This window comes from Felis catus, chromosome C2, assembly GCF_018350175.1.
Source record: "Felis catus isolate Fca126 chromosome C2, F.catus_Fca126_mat1.0, whole genome shotgun sequence".
NCBI lineage: Eukaryota > Metazoa > Chordata > Mammalia > Carnivora > Felidae > Felis > Felis catus.
Window position 1 is genome coordinate 143,890,359 of NC_058376.1, and position 26,429 is coordinate 143,916,787.

The following is a 26,429-nucleotide window of genomic DNA, read 5'->3' on the forward strand; positions in this document are numbered from 1 at the left end:
GGAGCCCCGCATCGGGCTCTATGCTGCCAGCTCAGAGCCTGGAGCCCGTTTCGGATTCTGTGTCTCCCTCTCTCTCTGCCCCTCCCCTGTTCATGCTCTGTCTCTCTCTGTCTCAAAAATAAATAAACGTTAAAAAAATAAAATTTAAAAAAAAAGAAAGAAAAGGGCCTTTGCAGATGTAATTAAGCTAAGGCTCTTGAGATGTGGACATTATCCTGTATTTTCCAGGTGGACCCTAAATGACACAATGTGTGTCTGTATAGGAGAGGCTGTGACATTGTGATTTATAATAAGATATTTATATTTGGTTTTCATCTCATTCCTGACAGGGAGCTCCAAAACCCTAGTAATTCCCTGTGAAGAGAGCAATAAAGGTGTCTTTTGTTATGTTGACGATTGACTTCCTGAAGCCCTTAGGTAACCTGAGGATTGGGGGCTGCTGATCCGAGGGATGGGATTGAAAGTTCCCAATTTCCAGGGAGGGCAGAGGAGCTGGAGATTGACTTCGATCAAAAGAAGCCAATGAGTTATACCGATCATGTGTTTGTAATGAAGCTTCCCTAATAACCTAAAAGGACTCTGTTTGAAGAGCTTCTGGGTTGGTGAACACTCGGAGACTCTGGGAATGCGCTCAGAGAGAACATGGAAGTCACATGCCTCTTCGCACATGCCTTGCCCTAGGTGTCTCTTCCGTCTGACTGTTCCTGCGTTCTAGCCTTTTATAATACACAGGTGATCTGGTGAGTAAAATATTTCTCTGCGTTCGGTGAGCTGCTCTAGCAAATTAATCAATTTGAGTCAGTCAGAAGCACAGGTGACAACCGGACTTAAAATCAGCATCTGAAGTGGGAGGCGGGGGCAGGGATGGAAGTTTTGTAGGACTGAATCCTTAACCGGTGGGATCTGATGCTCCCTCCAGGTAGACAGTATGAGAATTGAGTTGAACTGGACAGCGCTCTAGTATCAGAGAATTGCTTGGCGGCATGGAAAAGGAATACATACATCAAAACTGGGCTCTAAATCATCGAGGCTGGGAGATATCTGATAGAGGTCAGGAGGTTTTAATGTGACCATGGAGGCAGAGATCAGAGTAATACAATCTCAAGTCCAGAAATGCAGGCAGCAACCAGAAGCTGAAGAGGCAAGAAACAACCTTTCCCAGAGCCTCCGGAGGGAGTGATGCCCTGCTGACACCTTGCTTTCTGCTCAGTGATACTGATTTTGGACTTCTGGCCTCCAGAACTGTAAGAGAATACATTTCTGTTGTTTTAAATTACCAAGTTTGTAGTAATTTGTTACAACAGCCACGGGAAACAAATATAACTACCATACTGGGTATGGTAAATGTGTTTCAGATCCTCACTTCGGGATAACTAAACTTGTCCCTTTAACACGGTCATGTGACCATGACTACTGGATTCAAGCGAAGCAAAGACGTAAACAAAGAGGAACCTAATTGGGGCACCTGGGTGGTTCGGTCGGTTGGTTGAGCGTCTGACTTCGGCTCAGGTCATGATCTTGCAGTTTGTGGGTTCAAGCCCCGTGTTGGGCTCTGTGCTGACAGCCTGCTCAGAGCCTGGAGCCTGTTTCAGATTCTGTGTCTCCCCCTCTCTCTGCCCCTCCTATGATCATGCTCTCTTTCTCTCTATAATAAATAAATGTTTTTTTAAAAAAAGAGGAACCTAATAGAGAAACAAAGTAGGAAAGTTTGGACCTGAAGACTCTGAGGACTGATAGAATCAAATAGCCATTCTTCACTGGATTCTCACAACATTATCCTCAAGACCTCAGAAAATTCTCATTAAAAGTGATGGCGATGTCTTTGCTAAAAATACAGTGGTCCTGGGGCTCCTGGGTGGCTCAGTTGGTTAAGCGTCCGACTTCAGCTCAGATCATGATCTCCCATTCGTGAATTCAAGCCCTGTGTCAGGCTCTGTATTAACAACTCAGAACCTGGAGCCTGCTTCTGATTCTGTGTCTCCCTCTCTCTGTGTGTGTCTCCCTCTTTCTCTGCCCCTCCCCTGCTCATGCTCTGTCTCTACTGTCTCAAAAATAACCATTTAAAAAAAATGAATTAAATAAAAATGCAGTGGTCCGGGGGAGCACAGATGCCTGCAAGAAGCTGGCCTAAAATTGGCAAGAAGAGAACAGAGTGGACCTTGGCTTGTGGTCCAGAGCAAGCCAGTTAGTTGAAATGACAAATGACCACCATTTGGAATATATGGACATTTCTCAGGTATTCCTTGGGGGAAGGAAATACGATCAGCATCTGCATTTCCTGAGATCAAGCAAACTGGAACTCAAACTAATGTGATCTGGTATTTAAAAAAAATTTTTTTAACGTTTATTTAGTTTTGAGACAGAGAGAGACAGAGCATGAATGGGGGAGGCTCAGAGAGAGAGGGAGACACAGAATCTGAAACAGTCTCCAGGCTCTGAGCGGTCAGCACAAAGCCCGATGCGGGGCTCGAACTCACTGAGTGTGAGATCATGACCTGAGCCGAAATCGGAAGCTCAACCGACTAAGCCACCCAGGTGCCCCCTTTTTTTTGTCGTTGTTTTTTTAATCCAGTGGATTATCCTGCCTGGATTACTCCAAGGTCCTCTTAAATGGTTCCCTGTTTCCGTCCCTACCCCAAACAGTGGATCCTTTTAAAATATGTCCCATTAAGTCACTCTTCCGCTTAAACCTCCCTTCACCCCAATGGCTTCCCATCTCATGCAGGGTGGAGCCAAAGTCCTTGCTGTCACCTATCAGGCTCTTCTAACCAGGCAGCCCACTACTTCTCTGAGCTTCCTTCCTACTAAGCTCCTCTGTCATTCTGGTCGAATCACACAGGTCTACTTGCCGTTCTTAAAACACAAGCATGATCTCACCTCCGGGCCTCTGCATTTCTCTGTCCTCTGCACAGAATGCTCCTCCAACTCCAGATAATGGCAGGACTCCCTTCCTCATTTCGTCCATTCCTGCTTAAATGTCACTTTTCCAGTAAGGTCTTCCCTGACCATCCTAGGTAAAGGAGCAGTAAAAATTCCTCCCAGCTCAGCATTTCCCATCCCTCCTAATGTGGCTTTATTTTTCTCCACACTGCTAATTACCATACGAAATGCATGAAATTCACGAAAACTTGTGAATTTGTTCATTGGCTGACTCTCTCCATGAAAATGAAGACAAAGGCTTTGTTTTATCCACTGCTGTCTCCCCAGAGCTTAGAATGAAGTCTGGCACAGATTGGGCATTCAGGAAATATTTACTGAATGAATTAACCAATGAAAAGTAGTTTTAAAAATAGAGGATTTTGTTGAATATTAAAAGAAATTCAGAGGTAACTTGCACAAGACTGTCTTTGTAGCTCAGTGATCCCAAGGTACTTCCGTGGTGAGATCCTTAGGGTGTCGGCTATTTTCATAAAGGTTGTTGCTTCAAGGTTACAAAATGGTTGCTGTAGTTCTAAACATCACATTCTCTAACAAATATTTGCATTTATTCCCTCATTCAGTCAGGAAGTAAATATGGTGAGGGACTAAGGACCAGGCCTTGTTGTGAGCATAGGAACATAGCCATAAACAAAATAGACAAAGTCCCTATTCTCATGAAGCTTCATTCTAATGTCAAAAGATTAAAAAAGAAAAGGGCTTTTTTATCCTTATCATTTTTAAACCATTTTTTAACGTTTATTTTTGAGAGAAAGAGAGAGAGTGAGCATGTGCATGAGGGAGGGAGGGGCAGGCAGAGAGAGAGGGAGAGAGAGAATCCCAAACAAGCTCCACACTGTCAGCACAGAGCCTAATGCAGGGCTGGAACCCACAAACCGTGAGATCATGACCTATTCTAAAATCAAGGGTTGGATGCTTAATGACTGAGCCACCCAGGTAGCCATGTCCTTATCATTTTTAATCATGGGAAAAATCTTTCTTGAAAGTCACAAGATTTCTTATAACTCATGGGTCACAATATGGCACTAACTGCTTACAAGGGAGGCTAGGAAGGCAAGTTCCCAAAACTTCAGCCTCTACCATGACAGGAGGGTGTTGCTATAGGAAAGAAGAGGTGGGGGGGGATGGCTCCCGGGAGGAAGTGAAGGGTTCTGCCACAAACAGTTCTGAGCAAATGCAGTCATTCAATATCTGCTTTTTGATAAAGTGTTAAGGTTGAGAGTGATTGCCCCATAGCTAAAATTTAATATTTATTTCCGAGGTATTGTTCCCTATGTTTCTGTCACTTCTTCTAACAGCTTTGAACATACGACAGCCCCAACATTCTAACAAACACGCTCTGGATATTTACCAAGAAATGCTGGATCGCTCCCAGGGCTAAGTGATGGCATTTAATTTTCTCACCCGGAAAGATCTGCAACTTGAGAAAAGACCATTTCTCCTCTTATTACCTATTGGTCGACCAGCAACCTTTAGGTCAAAACCGTGAATATATATTTTCTGTCAGCCTTCTTTGTACTTCGGGCACCAGGCCTGAGCTCAAAACTTCTTTTGTCCAGAGGAACCACAAGATCAGCTCCAGACTCCCCACTTGGCTTCTCCGTGGGCAATAAGGCAGAGGTTTCATCACCGTTGTCCAAACGGCAAATGAGAAGTGATGGTTTGAGTATAAGGTACCGTCTGGAAAACAAGAGAAAGAGGCAAAGCTTCTGACAGAGCTGTTCACACCTCCTCCGCACAGCTGGGAGACATTAGCTGGCTTTCCCCAGACTGGTCTGCTTTCTGGCACGGTGAGTGAAAAACCCTGAGAGCCTCCAAGGTAAGCTGGGTTTCTATCATACACATTTAGCAGCTAAATCACCAAAAGTCACTTTCAAATATTCATGCCAAGCTGCATCTTTGCCCAAGGTCAAGAGTTCAGCAGAACTTAACAGAAAGAGAATTGTGGGCAGGAGGCAAGAAATGGAAGAGAAAATATCGACGGATTATTTTTGGTTTTGTTTGGTTTTGTTTTATTTTGTTTTTGAGGGAATCTGTGCTCAGGGAAGGATGAAAGTTCTGTGATAAATACTGTGGGATATCTAGTAGAAGGGTAGATATAAATAGTATTTCTATGTGGGTCACTTTTCACTCTTACTGCCCTATTGAGTGGATGGGAGAGAAGTTAGGAAGGCCAGAGGAGTGATGAGATTTGTGGGAACGTTTGAAATGTATCAAGCAAATAACCCACATTTTACAATGCGTTTTTCATAGTATTTAGTAGTCTGGTCTGCCTCTCCCAAAGGCTGTCAACTGATTTTATACAAAAGTTATACAGGAAATCTGTTTAAAACAAAATCTGCTTAGGGGAGCCTGGGTGGCTCAGTCGATTAAGCATCAGCTCAGGTCACGATCTCACAGTTCATGGGATCGAGCCCTGAGTCAGGCTGACAGCACAGAGCCTACTTAGGATTCTTGCTCTCCCTCTCTTTGCCCCTCCTCCTCACTCTCTCTCTCAAAATAAAGAAATAAACTTAAAAAAATCTGTTTAGAAGCAAAGTATCTAGTCTCATTACAGTTTTTGTCAAAGCTATTTTGAATCAGATGCCTGAAACATTTTTTTACGGAGATTTTAAAATCTTGTGTTATTTGGATGGGGGCTGTGTAGAAAACTCACGATAGAGGAACCTCAGAATAGAAAAAGCTGGATTGTAGGCCCCACCTCATAGCTAGTTAACAATGAGATTTAAAACGTGTCTTTTAATCATGGGCTCAAAGCTATGAAAAGTCCTATTTTTCCAGTCCTAAGTGATCTAATAACAGCTTTGGATTCCATAGACGTAGACCTGTTATCTATACTCTGCTTAAAACCAGAAGGAATTCTAGGTTGTCCTATGGGCTAGCTTATATGATTTTGACTTAGATATCAAATTTTAAAAGTTTTTCTGAATCTACATGGTGGTATCAGAATGGATTTTCATAGTGTTGATTCTAATTTAAAATAGCTTACAATTGGGCGCCTGGGTGGCTCAGTCGGTTGAGCGTCCGACTTCAGCTCAGGTCATCATCTCACGGTTTGTGAGTTCGAGCCCCACGTTGGGCTCTGTGCAGACAGCTCAAAGCCTGGAGCCTGTTTGAATTCTGTGTCTCCCTCTCTCTCTGTGCCTCCCCCACTCACACTCTGTTTCTCTCTCAAAAATAAGTAAACATTAAAAAAAATTTTTTTAATGGCTTACAACAGGATTGTGTCTAGGTATCTTCATTTATACCTTGTACCTAAGTAATTGAATTCTGCTCACAGAAACAATCTATATTGTTTCCTCCAGCCCCAACATATATAAAAATTTTAAATGACCTGCACCCCACCCCCACCCTGGTTGATGATGTAATCTTACTATTACATTATAAGGATGGCTTCAAGAAGCGATAAAAATGGCTGGCAAATTGCCAATGTGAATAAAAAGAAAAAAAAAAAAGAATTCTAGCTCAAAGAGCCATAGGTTTCTCATTTAGATCTGTGTTATCTGTATTTTCTAGAACTGGCAGGTCATACATAGAACGGGGCTAGAAAGACTAAGGCAGTGGAGGCCAGCTTCGCCCCACCCCCAACCATTGGTGGTGGTGGTGGTTTTATTTATTGGACTTCCATATAAATTTCATTTAAAGAAAAGGATTTGATAAAATAAAATAAAATAAAATAAAATAAAATAAAATGTTAAAAGTCTGATCTAAAAGAAAAGAAGCAAACCAGGAACCATTGGAGATCTAACCTATGGAATTTGGAGGCTGTAATACATCCTTCAGTTTTTTAAAGAATGTTGCCTATATTTAAAAATATGTCATTTTACATAAAATCCAGATTTCTGGGTCCCTTGACAACTGGGGAGGACTGAAAACACTGGGGTCACATTTCTTTCTATTTTATTTTTTTAAGTTTATTTACTTATTTTGAGAGAGAGTGTGTGCACGCAAGCACAAGCAGGGAGGGGCAGAGAAAGTGAGAAAGAGAATTCCAAGCAGGTTCCACACTGTCAGTGCAGAGCACAACACCAGGCTCGATCTCACGAACTGTGAGACCACGACCTGAGCTGAAAGTAAGAGTTGGAGGCTTTACTGACTGAGCCACCCAGGAGCCCCTGGGGTCACATTCCCCTAGACAATAATTACTGCGGCTAAGGACTGGCTGCCTCCTTTAGAACATTACACATTTTCCAACTCACCATGTCCCCACGACTCTCTATTTTTTCTTTTATCCACCTGTATGTAGTCACACATTTATTTTACTTGCCTCACACCTGAGGGCAGTTTGGGTGGTGATCTCTGATGTACATGTTTAACACCTGTGATATTGTGCTATAATAAGAAATATATATTTTTGGTCTTTGTCAAGATTCCTGGCATCTAGTTCCTATAACCCTCATCATTTCCCAAGTGAGGGCATCTTTTGTTGTAATATTTAGTCTTTGTTTCCATTTCTGAAATAGGTCCAGGGTGATAAAGGTGAAATGGAGGTCTTTTTTATTCGGAATAACCCTCCCCGCTTCAACTACACCTGAGGTTATGTTAATGGGGTGATTTTTCTGAAAGCCCTCAGATGATGGCGTGGTGGGAGGGCGGGGGGGGGGGTGGGGGGTTTGCAGGGGTGCTGGTTGTCAGGGAAACCAACCTGCTTTTAGAAGCTGATTAGTCCTACCTTCCCCAACCCGCCCTGGTCCTGGAAGGGAGGAGGGGGTGGGGGTTCAGTTAATCACCAACGGCCAATGATTTAATCAGTCAAGCCTATGTAATGAAGCCTTCATTACAGCCCAAAAGGACAGTGTGTGGAGAGTTTCTAGGTGGTCGGACATGTGGGGGTGCTGGGGGAGTGGTGACTTGTCAAGGAGGGCATGGAAGCTCTGGGCTGCTTCTCCCATGGCTGGCCCTGTGCATATCTTCCGTCTGGCTGTTCCTAAATTGCGTCATTTTGTAACAAGCTGGTAGTAGTAGGTAAACTGTTTTCCTGAGCTCTGGGAGCCACTCTGGCAAATGATTGAACCTGAGGACAGGGTTGTGGGAACCAACGATTTATAGCCAATCAGTCAAAAGCACAGGTAGCCACGTGGACTTGTGATTGGCATCTGAAGTCCGAGCCGGCTTGAGGGTCTGAGCACTTAACCCGCGGGGTGCAGGTACCTAGTGTCATGATCAGAGTTAAACTGTAAGACACCCAGCTGGCATCTAAGAATTGCTTGGTGTGGGAAGAAAGCTCATACGCTTCTTGACCGGAAGTGAAGTATTCTGCGAGTCTTCCGAGAGTACAGAGGAGGGAGAAGCAGCGAATTTTTCCTTACAACACCAAACAACAGAAATCTCATAACTGTTACATTCTGGCAGGTTGCCCAAGATGTGCTCCTACTCAAAAGGAAGCTTCCTGAGTTAGCAGCCTTGACTTTTAAGGGACCGAAGTCTGTAGCTCCAAGCTAGCGTTCGTTTCAGCAGGTGGACAATTGGGCCAGCCTTACATCCTTTGTAGCAATTTGTGAGGAGGAGCTGGGTCTATCTGGGTGTAACCTTGCGTGGAACCACGAGGACGTCACTTGTCTCATCACCTACCTACGGATGAATGACTGCAAATCGGCATTTAAACAGCAGCCCAGAGATACTCTCTTCCTCTGCGGCACCCTTGGTCAGAATCATAGCTGAGGTGAGGAATACAGGAGGATTGTCTACAGAAGAGCTTTTCAAACTTACTTTGACCATGACCCGCAGTAAGAAATGTACTGGGCCACATGTACACACAAACTCACACCCAAGTTTTATGTTACATCACTTGCCCTTACTAAATACAGATATCCTTTTGTATTTCATTTTATCATTTTTTAGTCATGATAAGTGTATTCTTTAATCCCCATCACCTACTTTACCCATCCCTGCACCCTCCTCCCCTCTGGTAGCCATCAGTTTGTTCTCTATAGTTCAGAGTCTGTTTCCTTGTTTATCTCTCTCGCGCTCTCCCTTTTTATTTTGTCCTTTGCGCATTTGTTTTGTTGATTTTTTTTAATATAATTTATTGTCAAGTTAGCTAACATACAGTGTATACAGTGTGCTCTTGGCTTCAGAGTAGATTCCCGTGATGCATTGCCTACATACAACACCCAGTGCTCATCCCAACAAGTACCTTCCTCAATGCCCATCACCCACTTTCCCCTCTCCCCACCCTCCATCAACCCTCAGTTTGTTCTCTGTATTTAAGACTCTTTTATGGTTTGCCTCCCGCCGTCTCTGTTCATAACTATTTTTTTCCCCTTCCCTTCCCCCATGGTCTTCTGTTAAGTTTCTCAAGATCCACATATGAGTGAAAACATAAGTATCTGTCTTTCTCTGACTGACTTGTTTCACTTAGCATAATACCTTCCAGTTCCATCCACGTTGCTGCAAATGGCATGATTTCATTCTTTCTCATTGCCAAGTATTCCATTGTCTATATAAACCACATTGTCTTTATCCATTCATCAGTTGATTTAGGCTCTTTCCATCATTTGGCTATTATTGAAAGTGCTGCTATAAACATTGCAGTACATGTGCCCCTGTGCATCAGCATGCCTGTATCCTTTGGATAAATTCTTAGTAGTGCTATTGCTGGGTCATAGGGTAGTTCTATTTTTAATTTTTTGAGGAAACTCCACACTGTTTTCCAGAGTGGCTGTACCAGTTGGCATTCCCACCAACAGTGCAAAAGGGTTCCCATTTTTCCACATCCTTGCCAGCATCTGTCGTTTCCTGAGTTGTTAATTTCAGCCACTCTGACTGGTGTGAGGTGGTATCTCAGTGTGGTTTTGATTTGTATTTACCTGATGATGAGTGATGAGCATCTTTTCATGTGTCTGTTGGCCATCTGGATATATTCTTTGGAAAAGTGTCTATTCATGTCTTCTCACCATTTCTTCACTGGATTATTTGTTTTTTGGGTGTTGAGTTTGGTGAGTTCTTTATAGATTTTCGATACTAACCCTTTATCTGATATGTCATTTGCAAATATCTTCTCCCATTCCGTTGGTTGCCTTTTAGTTTTGTTGATTGTTTCCTTTGCAGTGCAGAAGCTTTCTAGCTTCATGAGGTCCCATAGTTCATTTCTGCTTTTAATTCCCTAGCCTTTGGAGATGTGTCAAGCAAGAAATTGCTGCGACTGAGGTCAAAGAGGTGTTGCCTCCTTTCTCCTCTAGGGCTTTGATGGTTTCCTGTCTCACATTCAGGTCCTTGATCCATTTTGAGTCTATTTTTGTGAATGGTATAAGAAAGTGGTCTGGTTTCATCCTTCTGCATGTTGCTGTCCAGTTCTCCCAGCACCATTTGCTAAAGAGACTCTCTCTTTTCCATTAGATTCTCTTTCCTGCTTTGTCAAAGATTAGTTGGCCATATATTTGTGGGTCCAATTCTGGGTTATCTATTCTATTCCAATTGTCTACGTGTCTGTTTTTGTGCCAATCCTATACTGTCTTGATGGTTACAGCTTTGTAGTAGAGGCTAAAGTTTGGGATTGTGATGCCTCCCACTTTTTCTTTTTCAATATTACTTTGGCTACTTGGGGACTTCCTTGGCTCCATACAAATTTTAGAATTGTTTGTTCTAGCTCTGAGAGGAATGCCGGTGCAATTTTGATTGGGATTCCATTGAAAGTGTAGATTGTTTTGCGTAGTATTGACATTTTAACAATATTTATTCTCCCAATCCCTGAGCATGGAATATTTTTCCATTTCTTTGTGTCTTCTTCAATTTCCTTCATGAGTTTTTTTTTTTTTTATAGTTTTTAGCATGATCTTTTACATCTTTGGTTAAGTTTATTCCTAGGTATTTTATGGTTCTTGGTGCAATTGTAAATGGGATCAATTCCTTGATATCTCATTCTGTTGCTTCATTATTGGTGTGCAGAAATGCAACTGATTTCTGTACATTGATTTTGTACCCTGTGACTTTGCTGAATTCATGTATCAGTTCTAGCAGCCTTTTGGTGGAGTCTTTCATGTTTTCCATGTAGAGTATCATGTCATCTGCAAAAAGTGAAAGTTTGACTTCTTCTTTGTCAACTTGGATGCGTTTATTTCATTCTGTTGTCTGATTGCTGATGCTAGGACTTCCAACACTATGTTAAACACCAGTGGTGAGAGTGGACATCACTGTCGTGTTCCTTATCTCAGGGGGGAAAGCTCTCAGTTTTTCCCCATGGAGGATGATATTAGCTGTGGGCTTTTCATATATGTCTTTTATGGTGTTTAGGTATGTTCCTTCTGTCCTGACTTTATTGAGGGTTCTTATTCAGAGAGGATGCTGTATTTTGTCAAATGCTTTCTCTACATCTATTGACAGTATCATATGGTTCTTATTCTTTTTTCTATTAATGTGATGTATCACACTGATTGATTTGCGAATATTGAACCAGCCCTGCAGCCCAGGAATGAATGCCACTTGATCATGATGAATAGTTCTTTTAGTATACTGTGGAATTCGATTTGCTAGTACCTTGTTGAGAATTTTTATATCCATGTTCATCAGGGATATTGGCCTATAATTCTCCTTTTTAGTGGGGTCTCTGTCTGGTGTGGGACTCAAGGTAATGCTGGCTTCATTGAATGGGTCTGGAAGCTTTCCTTCCCTTTATATTTCTTGGAACAGGTTATGAAGGATAGGTATTAACTCTGTTTTAAATGTCTGATAGAGGGGCGCCTGGGTGGCGCAGTCGGTTAAGTGTCCGACTTCAGCCAGGTCACGATCTCGCGGTCCGTGAGTTCAAGCCCCGCATCAGGCTCTGGGCTGATGGCTCAGAGCCTGGAGCCTGTTTCCGATTCTGTGTCTCCCTCTCTCTCTGCCCCTCCCCCGTTCATGCTCTGTCTCTCTCTGTCCCAAAAATAAATAAACGTTGGAAAAAAAAATGTCTGATAGAATTCCCCTGGGAAGCCATCTGACCCAAGACTCTTATTTGTTGGGAGATTTTTGATAACTGATTCAATTTCTTCACTAGTTATGGGTCTGGTCAAATTTTCTATTTCTTCCCATTTGAGTTTTGGTAGTGTGTAGGTGTCCAGGACTTTGTCCATTTCTTCCAGGTTGTCCAGATTTTTGGCATATAATTTTTCATAGTATTCTCTGATAATTTTCTATAATTCTGAGGGATTGGTTGTAATAAGGCCGTTTTCATTTGTGATTTTATCTATTTCAGTCCTCTCTCTTTTCTTTTTTGAGAAGTCTGGCTAGGGAGATATCAATTTTGTTTATTTTTTCAAAAAAAAAAAGCTCTTAGTTTCATTGATCTGTTCTACTGTTTGTTGTTGTTGATGTTGTTGTTGTTTGGATTCTATATTGTTTATTTCTGCTCTCATCTTATTTGTCTTCTTCTGCTGGCCTTGGGATTTCTTTGCTGTTCTGTTTCTAGTTCCTTTAGGTGTGCTGCTGAATTTTGTATTGGGAATTTTTCTTGTCTATTGAGATAGGCCTAGATTGCAATGTATTTTCCTCTTAGGACTGCCTTTGCTGCATCCCAGAGGGTTTGGACTCTCATGTTTTCATTTTCATTTGTTTTCATAAATTTTTTAATTTCTTCTTTAATCGCCTGGTTGACCTATTCATTTTTTAGTAGGATGTTCTTTAACCTCCATGCGTTTGGAGGTTTTCCAAACTTTTTCCTGTGGTTGATTTCTAGTTTCATAGCATTGTGATCTGAAAATGTGCATGGTATGAAATCAATTTTTTTACATTTATTGAGGGCTACTTTCTGACCCAGTATGTGATCTATCTTGAAGAATGTTCCATGTGCACTTGAGAAGAATGTGTATTCTGCTGCTTTAGGATGAAAAGTTCTGAATATGTCTGTCAAGTCCATCTGGTCCAGTGTATCATTCAGGGCCATTGTTTCTTTATTGATTTTCTGCCTGGGTGATCTGTCCATTGTTGTAAGTGGAGTATTAAAGTCCCCTGCAATTACCATATCGTCAATAAGATTGCTTAAGTTTGTGATTAATTGTTTTATATATTTAGGTTGTTTCAAATTGGGTGCATAAACATTTATAATTGTTAACTCTTCTTCATGGATAGACCCCATAATTATGATATAATGCCCTTCTTCATCTCTAGTTACAGACTTTAGTTTAAAATCTAGTTTGTCTGAAATAAGTATGGCTACCCCAGCTTTCTTTTGACCTCCAGTAACATGATAGATGGTTCTTCATCCCCTCATTTTATCTGAAGGTGTCCTCACGTCTAAAATGGGTCTCTTGTAGACAGCAAATAGATGGGTCTTGTTTCTTTTACGCATTCTGATACCCTATGTCTTTTGATTGGAGCATTTAGTCCATTTACATTCAGTGTTATTGAAAGATATGGATTTAGATTTATTGTGTTATCTGTAGGTTTCATGCTTGTCGTGGTGTCTCTGGTACTTTGTGGTCTTTGCAACATTCCATTCACGGAGTCCCCCTTAGGATTTCTTGTAGGGGTTATTTAGTGGTGATGAACTCCTTCAGTTTTTGTTTAGGAAAAACTTTATCTCTCCCTCTATTCTGAATGACAGCCTAGCTGGATAAAGGGTTCTTGGCTGTATATTTTTTCTATTGAGCACATTGAATATTTCCTGCCACTCCCTTCTGGCCTGCCAAGTTTCAGTAAATGGGTCTGCTACTACCCTTATGTATCTACTCTTGTAGGTTAAGGCCCATTTGTCCCTAGCTGCTTTCAGAATTCTCTATTTTTGTATTTTGCCAGTTTCACTATATGTTGTGCAAAAGATCAATTCCTGTTATGTCTTAAGGGAGTTCTATGTGTCTCCTGGATTTCAATGTCTGTTTCCTTCCCCAGATTGTGGAAGTTCTCAGCTATGATTTGTTCAAATACACCTTCCACCCCTTTCTCTCTCTCTTCTTCTTCTGGAACTCCTGAAGATATGGAACGATATGGATATTATTATGTTGCATTGAATCACTTTATTCTCTAATTCTCCCCTTGTGGTCTAGAATTTTTTTTATCTCTCTTTTTCTCAGCTTTATCTTTTCCCAAAATTTTATCTTCTATTTCACTTATTCTCCCCTCTGCCTCTTCAATCCTTGCTGTCACCACCTCTAGTTTATTTTGCACCTCATTTACAACATTTTTTAATTCATCATGACTATTTTTTAGTTCCTCGATCTCTGCAGCAATAGATTCTCTGCTGTCATCTATGCTTTTATCAAGCCCAGCGATTAATTTTATGACTATTATTCTAAATTCTTGTTCATTTATATTGTTTATATCTGTTTTGATCAATTCTTTAGCTGTCATTTCTTCCTGGAATTTCTTTTGAGGAGAATTCTTCTGTTTCAGCATTTTGGCTAGTTTTCTGTCCCTTGGCTAGTTATGTGTCCTGTATCTGTGAGCACTATGAAAGAGGGGTCATACACCATCCGGGGCCTGGATCTTCAGGAGGTGTTACTTGCTCTCTGTTATTATGACTCTGGTTGCTTTATCTCCCTATTCATAGTGATGCTTTGGACCTTATACCAGTTGTGCTTTGATTCGTTCATTGAAGTAGCCCTGGGAAAGAAAACAAACAAATAACAAACAACAAAAAACAAAAACACCAGCACCAAGAAAACAATGGGGTGGGAGCAGTGTTGATGGAAAAGGGGCTTTATCGCATAGAAAGAGAGAAATGACAGGGGCAGGAGAAAGAAAAGAAAAGAAAATTGACCAGGCAGAGAAACTATACAGTTTAATCCCGAGAGAGGAAAATAAAGAAGGGGATATAAAAGAGGCATAAAGAGAATAGATCAAATATGTCCGCTTAAACAAACGAACAACCAGAATAACCAGACTAGAAGGAGGGAAGAAAGGAGAAAAGGAAGGAAAAAAGAAAAAATATATATGTATATACACACATACATATAATAAGAATCGTCCAAAAATTAAATCAGGAAATGCAAAAACGCTGGGTGCCTTGGAAATGGTGGCAGTGCTGGTCTGGAGGAGGGGCTGTCTGGTTGGAGGGCATCAATCCTGCTCCAACAGATATGCAGTTACCAGGCATGGAGGGGCGTGGTTTGGTGTAGGCGGTCTTGCCTCCACTGTGGGCCTGCTGTCCGTTCCCTGAAGCCCCACCTTGTTGGTGATGTGGAAAATAAAGGCGACACCCCAGTCTCTCCTCCATGGACCAGGTATCCCAAACCACTCCATTCAGTTCATCCTCACAGTGCTGTGGGCATGAACGTGGCAGTTTGTCCTGCTCTGCCGACTCCTGCGCCTCCCTGGTGCTCGGCTGGGATTTAAACCCTGATTTCTTAAAGGGTCCTGCTCTGTGTGCCCCAGTTCCGGGGAAGTGCCACTCCACGCCACCAGTATATGGCCTCTGGCTGAGGGGTGCAGGCAGTCTTTGTCCTTCGAACGGTTATATACCTTCTTCCCATAGCACTCCAGGGAGGGCATTGCTTTCTCTCACGCAGACTGCGCCTCTGAACTAGTTATCAAACCTGGGGCTGGCTCCCCTCCTCCCCAGGTGTGCGAACAGGGTAGCTGGCCCAAGTCCAGAGAAAGCCTTGCAGTTAGAGATTGGATCTTTCTCTGTCCTGGTCCATGGTTTTTTCTCTTGTCCAGATACAGTCTTACACTTCCACAGTCTCTTTTTCTTTTCCCTTTATCTCTCCACAGAAGAGAATTCTTCCCCTCTATGCCTATGCTTCCTGTTTTATCTCTCCCAGTTCTCAATCATGCACCTATGGCTAGCCAGGTTGTCCCCGTGGGCCCCTGGAGAGTCTCTGTCATTCTGCAGCCCAGACCCTTGGAATTCAAAGTCTTTTGGCCTCAACACTGCTGTGTTTGAGGGACGAGAGAACTTTGGGTCCCCCAACTTCTCCGCCATGTTGAACCTCTCCTGTTTCTTAAATTTTACATGAGTGAGTTCGTATGGAATTTGTCTTTGGCTGGCTTGTTTTGCTCAACATAATACTCTCTAGCTGTATCCATGTTGTTGTATAATACTCTCTAGCTCTACCTATGTTGTTGCACATGGCAAGATTTCATTCTTTTTAATGGCTGAGTAATATTCTATTGTATATATATACATATAGAAAAATACACACACACACACACACACACACACACACACACACACACACACACCACATCTTCTTTATCCATTCATCTATTGATAGATGCTTGGGCTGTTTCCACAGTTTGGCTCTTGTAAATAATGTGCAATAAACATAGGAGTGTATGTATCCCTTTGAATTAGTGTTTTTATATTTTTGGAGTTGCTCTATTTTTAATTTTTTGGGGAACGTCCATACTGTTTTCCACAATAGCTGCACCAGTTTGCATTCTCACCAGCAGTGCAAGAAGGTTCTTTTTTTTTTCCATATCTACACCAACACTTGCTGTTTCTTGTATTGTTGATTTTAGCTATTCTGACAGGTGTCAGATGATATCTCATTGTAGTTTTGATTTGCATTTCCCTGGTGAAAAGTGATGATGAGTATCTTTTCATGTGCCTGTTGTCCATCCATATATCTTCTTTGGAGAAATATCTGTTCATGTCTTCTGTCTATTTTTAAATTTGATTACTTGGTTTTTTTGGTGTTGAGTTGTATCAGTTCTTTATATATTTTGGATGCTAACCCTTTATCAAATATATTATTTGAAATTATCTTCTCCCATTCTGTGGGTTGTCTTGTAGTTTTGTTGATTGTCTCCTTCACTGTGCAGAAACTTTTTGTTTTGATGTAGTCCCAGTAGTTAATTTTTGCTTTTATTTCCCTTGCCTCTGGAAAAATATCTAGAAAAGTATTGCCACAGCTGATATCAGAGAAATTACTGCCTGTGCTCTCTTCATGGATTTTTATGGTTTCATGTCTCACATTTAAGTCTTTAATCCATTTATTTTTGTGTATGATGTAAGAAAGTGGTCCAGTTTCGTTCTTTTGCATGCAGCTGTCCAGTTTTTCCAACACCATTTGTTGTAGAGACTTTTTCCCATTGGATATTCATTCCTGTTTTGTTGAAGATTAATTGACCATGTAATTAAGGGTTTCTTTCTGGGTTTTCTATTCCATTCCATTGATCTATGTGTCTATTTTTATGTCAGTACCATACTGTTTTAATTACTATTGCTTTGTAATATAACTTGAAGTGCAGAAATGTGATACCTTCAGTTTTTTGTTTTTTGTTTTCTTTCTCAAGGTTGTTTTGGCTATTCAGGGTCTTCTGTGGTTCCATACAAATTTTAAGATTGTTTGTTCTTGTTCTGTGAAAAATGCTGTCGGTATTTTGGTAGAGATTGAGTTAAATGTGTAGACTGCTTTGGGTAGTATAGACATTTTAATAATATTTGTTCTTCTAATCCATGAGCATGTAATGTCTGTCCATTGCTTTGTGTTGTCTTGAATTGCTTACATCAGTGTTTTATAGTTTTAGAGTACAGGTCTTTCACCTCTTTGGGTAGGTTTATTCCTAAGTATCTTATTATTTGGGGTACAATTGTAAATGGGATTGTTTTCCTAATTTTTCTTTCTGCTGCTTCATTTTTGGTGTATGGAAATGCAACCAGTTTCTATACATTGATTTCTGTGTCCTACAACTTTAGTGAATTCATTTATCAGTTTTAGTAGTTTTTTGGTGGAGTCTTTAGGGTTTTCCATATATAGTATCATGTCATCTGCAAATAGAGTTTTACCTCTTCCTTACCAATTTGTATGCCTTTTATTTCTTTATGTTGTCTGATTGCTGTGGGCTGTCTCCCCCAGTACTATGATGAATAAGAGTTGTGAGAGTGGACATCCTTGTCTTGTTCCTACAGTCTATTTTCTATTCAAAGCTATTGTTTTGTTTTTTTTAAGAGCTGATCATGACCTACAATATTGATTTCACAACTCTTAACAGCTCATCAACTGTGATTTGAAAACCATGACTTTAAGAGACATGCAGTTAAATTATCTCCTAGATTTCAAAAGTTTTCTTTCCATAATAGTTAAATCATAAGAAAATAACATGTTGTTTTAGCTCCTTATAGACCTGATTCAATAAATTGTGAACTACTATTTTTCCCTTGCTCTTCATCAAAGGCTGACATAAGGCCAAATGCATACATAGTGTCCTTTGAAGGTCAGTATTCCATATGTGTTCCTCTTGGAGTTCAAGACATAGTTTGGTACTGACTGGTATATAGTAATTATTATTATTATTTTTTTTAACGTTTATTTATTTTTGAGACAGAGAGAGACAAAGCATGAATGGGGGAGGGTCAGAGAGAGGGTGACACAGAATCTGAAACAGGCTCCAGGCTCTGAGCTGTCAGCACAGAGCCTGACGCGGGGGTCGAACTCACGGACCGCGAGATCATGACCTGAGCCGAAGTCGACCGCTTAACCGACTGAGCCACCCAGGTGCCCCCAGTAATTATTATTGAATAGCATTTTTTATTCCCCATTTTTCCACAACTGTTAGGAAATTTAAAACTTTTGTATACGTGTTTTGTAGCTTTTCTTAACCTGGATTTTCTAGATTGATATGTCTTCTTCCATCTCCGCAAGCTGTCTTTGTCTTCACCAGTTCTCTAAATTACAGTAGTTACTAACCACTCTGCCACCTGCCTCTCATTTTCATTCTTATTTCACACTGCTGTGGACTGATTTTTTTCCAAAGATGATGATCTAAAATACAAAGAAAGTCATTCGCATGCTTCAAATCTTTCCACAATCCCCTTTAGGGTCACCACTAAGAGATTTGGCCAGCACACAAAGATTTTTCTGGAAACCAGGTTAGGTAAATATGCCTATGTAATATTAAAATTTAATTAAATGGCTCCAAATTAATTTGGAATTTTGATCCAAATTGCTCCATTAAAATGCTCCAAAAAACATTCGTAGAAAAAGTAAAATATCTAAAGAGCTAATAAAGAGTAAATAGCTCTAGACTACTGACTGATTATTTAGTATTTTTTAGTCTCCACATATGGAAGCATAAAAAATGATATTTATATACTTAGGAATTCTCTGATTTATTAAATAAAAGAAAAAGGGCCAAATTTGACCCTCTGCCACAGGCTTACCTGCTCATGGACAGCATTTTAAAATTTCTGTCTCGAATACCTTTACATGGACACGTGCTGACTAGTTCACTACTCCCTGCTGTCCTAAACATAACCCATCACATTCATTTCAGCCACCTGAAAGACCCCTCATAGCTTTAGAATTTATAAGTCTTGTTAAAAGTTAAAATGTCCAGGAGAAGTGGTCAAATGGGGTCCTTCTCATCATAATCTATTTTGTCTTCCAAATACTAGTTTTGTTTCAGCTGTTTGTATCATTTCCAGGTTTGATTCTAAAAGTGCCTCAAATCCCAGGGAGAAAAGAACTATCTTCCTACCAGTCTAAATAAACAAATAGACAATAAACAAACAAACAAACCTTAGGTAAAATGTTGAGAATTACATCCCTGATTAGGTGGCATTTAAGCTGAGACTTGACAGATAACGAGGAGCAAGCTATACAAAGAGCCATACAAAGAATATTCTAAGAGAAGTAACAAGTGCAAAGAGCCTGAGGCAGGAAAACACTTGGTGTGTTAGGCCAATATGACTGAGGCTTATAAGAAAGAGCAAGAACTGGGGCGCCTGGGTGGCGCAGTCGGTTAAGCGTCCGACTTCAGCCAGGTCACGATCTCGCGGTCCGTGAGTTCGAGCCCCGCGTTGGGCTCTGGGCTGATGGCTCAGAGCCTGGAGCCTGTTTCCGATTCTGTGTCTCCCTCTCTCTCTGCCCCTCCCCGTTCATGCTCTGTCTCTCTCTGTCCCAAAAATAAATAAACGTTGAAAAAAAAAAAAAAAGAAAGAAAGAGCAAGAACTGTTATGACATTGAAAACTTTGCCAGGGTTTGGAACATGAAGTACCCAAAGACTGTAGTAAGGAGTCTGGATTTTATTTAACTTGCAGTAGGAACTCTTGAAGCATTTTGAGTAGGGGAGTGATGTTGTATGATTCCAGTTTGACCTACTCTGCAAAGAATGAATTATAGGGGAGCTAATAAAGGAATATGGGAGAACTACCTGGAAGCTACTGCAGCATTACAAGGTGAGAGATGATGGTGGCTTAAACCAGGTCAGTGGTGGAGGTGGAAAAAGTGGATGCACCTGATGTAAGTTTTGGAGGATACATTGACAGGAATTGCTGATTAACTGGGTGTGAAGGTTTTATAAAAGGAGAACTCATGGATGATGCTTGGGTTTCAGGTATTATTAACTGGTGGATGATAGTACCATTTACTGTGGGAACAATGAGGTCATGTGGCATTGAATGGGAGAAGGAAGAGCCATGACTCATTCCGGGCACATGCAGTTTGAAATCTGGAATAGGATTCAGAGAAGTTCTAGGCTGGACACATAGATTAGCATTGGCTAAAGATTCAAGCCTTAGAGAGTGTGGATAGAGAAGAAAAGGAGGAATCCAATCCAAGATCAGTGATACTCCAAGAATAGAAGCTGGAATAAAGCAGAAAGAGCTAGCAAAAAAAAGTACTGAGAAGGAGCAGCTGGAAAGGAAGCATGAACACAAGGATGTGATATCACCAAAGCCATCTAGGAAGGAACTGTCAATCTTGTTGAATGGTACTGAAAAGACAAATAAAGTGGGATTAGAAAATCAGCCATCAAGTTGTGCAACCCTCAGGTCATTGGTGACCTGAACAGAACAGTTTTAGTGAATGGTGGAATGGAAGCCAAATGGAGAGAAATTGAAGAACACATGTGAGGGGGAAAAATGTTGATGGCATGTGTGAGCCTCTCAATAAGAAGCTTTGCATATCAGCTTTGAGTTCCTTGGATAGCTTAAAGCATCCTGAAAATATAAATTTGGGGTAACGGTTTCACTGTTTATCTTACCTTTAGAATCCCTTTCAATTTGAAGAAGTCAGCCTTTCCCTTGGTGCAGTCACTGTTAATGTTTTTCATCCAGCTATTCTTTTCAAAAGACAGTTTCACGACTTGGCTGTGATCATTCTGCTTGTCAGTGTGCTTCAGGGCCTGAGGTTATCTCAAGATGGTGTGTTGGAGTCAGTACAAGTTTCATTTATTTAAAACTTGGACTTGGTAAAAGAGTCTCTTGAGATCTAACACCTCCCTCCCCTGCCAGGCTTGGGGAGAGGAAACAAATCCTACATGGCAAATATCATTTACACCATTCTAACACATTCAGAACACTCTTACCAAATCCTAACGAAGGGAGAGAGAGTATGCACACTCAATAGAGAAGTTCATAAAATGAGAAATGTACAGTCATTTTAAGAATACATAATTGAATAAGGAAGTTGTGAGAGAACTGCTGACCCAACGTTCATTTTTCACTTGAAGAGATATCAATATTTAGAATTTTAAGATCTAAAAATAAGATGAATTTTGTACCTCTGAACAAGAAAAAAGTGCTATTATTTTGTACCCTTCAGTATCTAAGCAACTAGTTTCTTCTTTGATAATAATGGATTGCATCTCATTACAATCAGAGTTGGAATGGTTAGACTTTTAATATCCTCATTTTAGAAATTCTGAATATAGCCAGAACATTGCAATTTAGCTCAATCAGAAATTAAATCCATTTTAAACCAAGAGAAGGACCTTGTATCTTGAGCTTCTAATTGTTGTACTATAGAATCACAGAAGCTTCAATGAAGAGTAATCCTAGATTTATCTGATGTAAGTTTGTACCTAAAAAAAAGGGATCGTACAAATTCTGCTTTTATTAATGGTGCATTCACTACGCACAGAGCCAGTACCATTTTGAAGCAGATATAATAGAAAGTTACTATGACTTGGGGGCATGTGGGTGGCTCAGTGAGTTAAGCCACTGACCCTTGATCTCAGCTCGGGTCATGATCTCAGGGTCATGAGATCAAGCCCCAAGTTGGGCTCCTTGCTGAGGGTGGAGCTATTTAAAACAAAAATGTTTTCTCTTCAAGGCAAATAGTAACAAATAGTTGTTACCATTTTTGAATATTTACAATATGTGCCTGTGAAAATTATTTTATGTGTTTCATCTCATGGTATATTTACATTTATGTTCTGAGGTGGTCACGGCCAACTCTATGAGCACCATCTCTCTTGCGTGCTCTCCTGCCATAGATGATGGCAAAGCAAATGCTTTCTGTCTTCATCTCTTTGCAGCCAAGAGTTGCTGTGGGATTCAGTTTTGGCCAAGGAGACATGGAGGAAAATCTGCTAGGGGGTTTCTGGGAAAAACTTTTCCTCCCTTTTAAAGGGAGGGGCATGTTTGGATGGTTTTGCTTTCTCCCATTTCCCTGCTCGCTCTCACTGCTGCCAGATTTTGAACTTGAAATTGTGAGGGTAACGTGTCTGGAACCACTGCTGCCATTTTTCAACAATAGAGGGAAGGTCAAGAAAATCACAGAGAACCTGGAACCCTCACCCCACAGAGCCATTAAACTAACCCTAGAACCACCCACCTCTAGACATCTCAATAAGTAAATAAGTGATGTCTTTACGGACTGAGCCAAGATTAGCTGGCTTTTCAGTCACCAGAAGCCCCCATCATCCTGACGGAGTGGGCAATGTTATTATTCTCCTCTCATGTAAGAGGAACAGATGTAGAAAAAGTAAAATATAACCCAAGGTTGCACAGAGGACAAAGGGCAGAACTGGGACTCAAACTTGTATCCCCAGAACAAAAATGAAATGCCCTCCAGTTTCCTGAATTGGGTTTCATGTTATGAAATGTGGTTTTTCAGATTCTTTGTTATGCTGACTAGTCACATGTTGTCATAACTTGTTTTCTCATTGTTTCTCCTATGAGACCCTCACAGCCAAGTGCTGTCACTCCAAACTCTGACTAAAGCAGAGGGTGAAAGAACATTAACTATCTCATTCTGTGCACACACGTGAACACAGGCGGAAGTTCCAGGAGCTTTTTACCAGTCTTATGACCCTCATGTTGACTCATGGTAAGATTTATTATTTCCCTAATTTCCCTCTAACTTTAAGAACTAGAATATTGAAAAGAGTTGTTGGAGAAGCATGTACTTTAGACGGTTGCCTTCATGCATACCTATGGGATGATGCATAATGCTTTTATCCCCAGCTTTACTGAGATATAATTGACATTCGATGTAAAAGTTTAAGGTGACGATTTGATACGTGTATGTATTGCAGAATGATTGCCATAATAAGATTAGTTAACACTGCCATCATGTCACATAATTACCGCTTCTTTATTGTGGTGACAATAATACATTTTGCATATGTATATATATAATATTCATATATATTTTATATATAATGGACATATACAGTGGATATTTATATATATTTAATATACATATATAAAATGGATATATATATCACATTTCCATTATCCATTCATCTCCCCATGCAAATTAGAATCTCTCATATACTTGAAGACATTCAGATATAAGGATTCCTAAATCTCACTTTACTGTTCAAGTGTTTCAGATCATTATGATTATCATTAACTGTACCAATAAACTGTAAGTTGCACAAGAGCAGAGACTTTTTGTTCCAATGCATCTTAGTATAGTTCCTGGCACATATTAGGTACTCAGCAAGTATCGGTTGAATGTGAATGAGTATTAAGAAATTCTTCCTTCTATTTAAAATTCTTAGTGTTATTTTCCTGTGTTCATTGCACAGTGGAGACCCCAAAAGTAATGGCCTAAGGTACAGATGCCTTGCAAATCCCTGGTTGGAGGATTCATCTGTCTATACATTTAATTAACTCTCTCTTTAATCAATTACCTGAATAAGGTTTAATATTAGTCTGTACACAACTGATGACACTATTTACCATGACACTCGGTCCAACCACTTATTTTGGGCTCTCTAACTGATGATCTGCCCAGAGTACATGGTTGGTTGTCATATGGAGGATAGAATTGAGAGCTATGTTGAGAGCCAGGGACCAGGCTGAATGAATAAATGAACGAATGAATTGAATCAACATTTATTGCAGTTATAATTTCTCCTTGATCACTCAGTCTTATCTCCTTCCACAGGAGAGGATAGGAGGATTGTTTCTAACCAAACTTTTGATGTTTTCCCAATACTCAATTCTCTTTTACATGTTCTCCTATCAATTCCCACTGTTTTCAAAGGTATTAAAATTAATCTCTAAGGCCGAGATTTTCTGTTTCCTGTACCAACACATATGACCACTCTTCCTTATCTAATCTTAAAGAATTTCAGTATGTCTCCCTGAGTACCTAACTGGCCTGAGATTAACCAAGGATCAATTCTTGATATCAGATTTCAGAACAGTCGGTGAATGTGAATCCACTTATTCATTATTATTTTAATGAACTCTCACCACTTTTGTTTAATAATCCTCCTTCTTCTCTCATGGGGAGCCTACCTAGTTTGGGGCTCACTGACTGCAATGATTAGAAATCCTTTAGCCTAAACGTCTAAAGAAGGCTAAAATTAGCATGTCTACAAATCATAGAGTTACCAAAAGAACTGGTCAAAACTAAAACCAGGAGGAGATCCAGGAAATAATGAATTTATAAAGAGTGTTAGTAGTATTTGAATTATGTTCTCTTCACTGGTAAAGATGATGTCAAATAAGGAGAGCTATGAGTGTCTCTGAGAACACACTTAGATATATTTTATTGCTCTGAATTTAATGTAATAGAACACTGTAGCATTTGGGAGTTATCTTCATGAATGACATTTACAACCTGGTTTGCCTCCCCAGTGGAAGGAAAAATGTGTTCTACTAACCTCCTAGAATTACCCACAGTTTGAAGCTACATAACTGAAGCCTTAAGCTAATAAAAACACAGGTTAACTATGGAAACTGAATGATACTGCATCATTGTTAGACTATTACTGGCATTATTTATTTTTAATACATTTTAGGAATTAAACATCTAAAAAGAAGACAACTATTGCATGCTTTGAAGTTGGTGTTAAACTTCCAGTGTGATATAGGTAAAGAGGTTTGTCATCAAATCCACCACTCCCTGACAGGCAATACATCTAATGAAGTATCTGCCGAACATTATTTATTAGAACGATTTCTAACATTCTACCTAGGCTGCCAGGGTTCTAATAGAAGATCCTATGTCACTCCCAAAGATAAAAACCAAAATCAGGCATTGCCACAGGAGTGAAATTAATTGCCAGTGAGGTAGGAAAATGACCATATTCTACTAAGCTTAAGCATGAGACATTAGAGACAAGTAAAACGTGAGGAATGAATTGGTAATGGTACAGTTGAACAACATGGAGTCTGACCAGCATGAATCCACTTATATGTAGATTCTTTTCAACAAATATACAGTATTTTAAATGTATTTCCTCTTCCTCATGATTTTCTTAATAATATTTTCTTTGATCTAACTTAATTTTTGATTATATAATACATATAACATACAAAATATGTGTTAATCAACACATATTTTCTCATGATTTTCTTAATGATAGTTTCTTTGATCTAACTTTATTTTTATGTATATAATACATATAACATACAAAATATGCTAATCAACTGTTTATATTATCAATAATGCTTCAGGTCAACAGTAACCTTCTAATAGTTAAGTTGTTGAAGAGTGAAAAGTTATACACCTATTTTTGTCTGTGTGGGGGGGGTCAAAACCTATAATCCCCACATTATTCAAGCATCAACTATACTGTGAATTTATTCCCAGTATCTTAAATAGTGCCAAGTTCCAGGGACAACGTGTCCATTTCTCAAATACAGTTCTCAAATATTCTTGGTGGGAGTAGAAATTGATGTACCTTCTTTGGAGGACAGTTCAGCCAAATTCTCCTCAATTAAAAATGTATATTCCTTTTGACTGAGCAATTTCATTTTTAGTGGTCTGTGAAACATACATAATCCACATGTTTCTACAATTGCATATGCCTAATTTATAAAAACTAAAGGTTGAAAACACCATAAATGCCTATCAAAAAAGGATGAGTTAAATAAATTATAATACATTCACACAGTAGAATGCTACACGTTTTTAAAAAGTCTTAGTTGAAATAAAACAGTCTTTAAAATGTATTAAGTGAATTAAGTAAAATACATAACTTTCCCCCCCTCTCTTTTATATGTACTGAATTTCCCTGGAAGGAGACATACAAACAAGTAACTGCAGCTGCTTCTAGAAAGGGTAACTAAAGGACCAGGGAACAGAGGAGGAAAGAAGAACTGTATTTCACTACACAAGAGTTTAGAATTGTAACACATCTATGCATTGCTAATTTTTAGAACTAATTTAAAAAATTTTTAAATTGCCATATTCACCATATCTATGACTTATATCAATGAAAATCATGTATTTCATATTACAGTTGTCTCAGCTATCTGGGAATTATGAAGCTCAGCATCATCAGAAAGCATAGTTATTAAATGAGATACTAGATCTTGTTATTTATTCATGAATAAATAAGCATACATATAACTATCGTAAATTGGCTTTGTTAACTATATTTTAATATAATTATTTCCTTTGAAATGCTATACCTTTCGTTGTATTCATTTAGAAGTATTATTCTG

The 26,429-nt window shown here is 39.7% G+C and overlaps 1 long non-coding RNA gene across 1 annotated transcript; it reads left to right on the plus strand.

Moving 5' to 3' along the window:
• Window positions 1-275: 275 nt before the first annotated feature.
• Window positions 276-22,844, plus strand: LOC123379823. The gene is made up of 3 exons (XR_006584690.1): window positions 276-1,244; window positions 4,497-4,727; window positions 22,701-22,844. It is a non-coding gene; the product is annotated as an uncharacterized LOC123379823 (long non-coding RNA).
• Window positions 22,845-26,429: the final 3,585 nt, after the last annotated feature.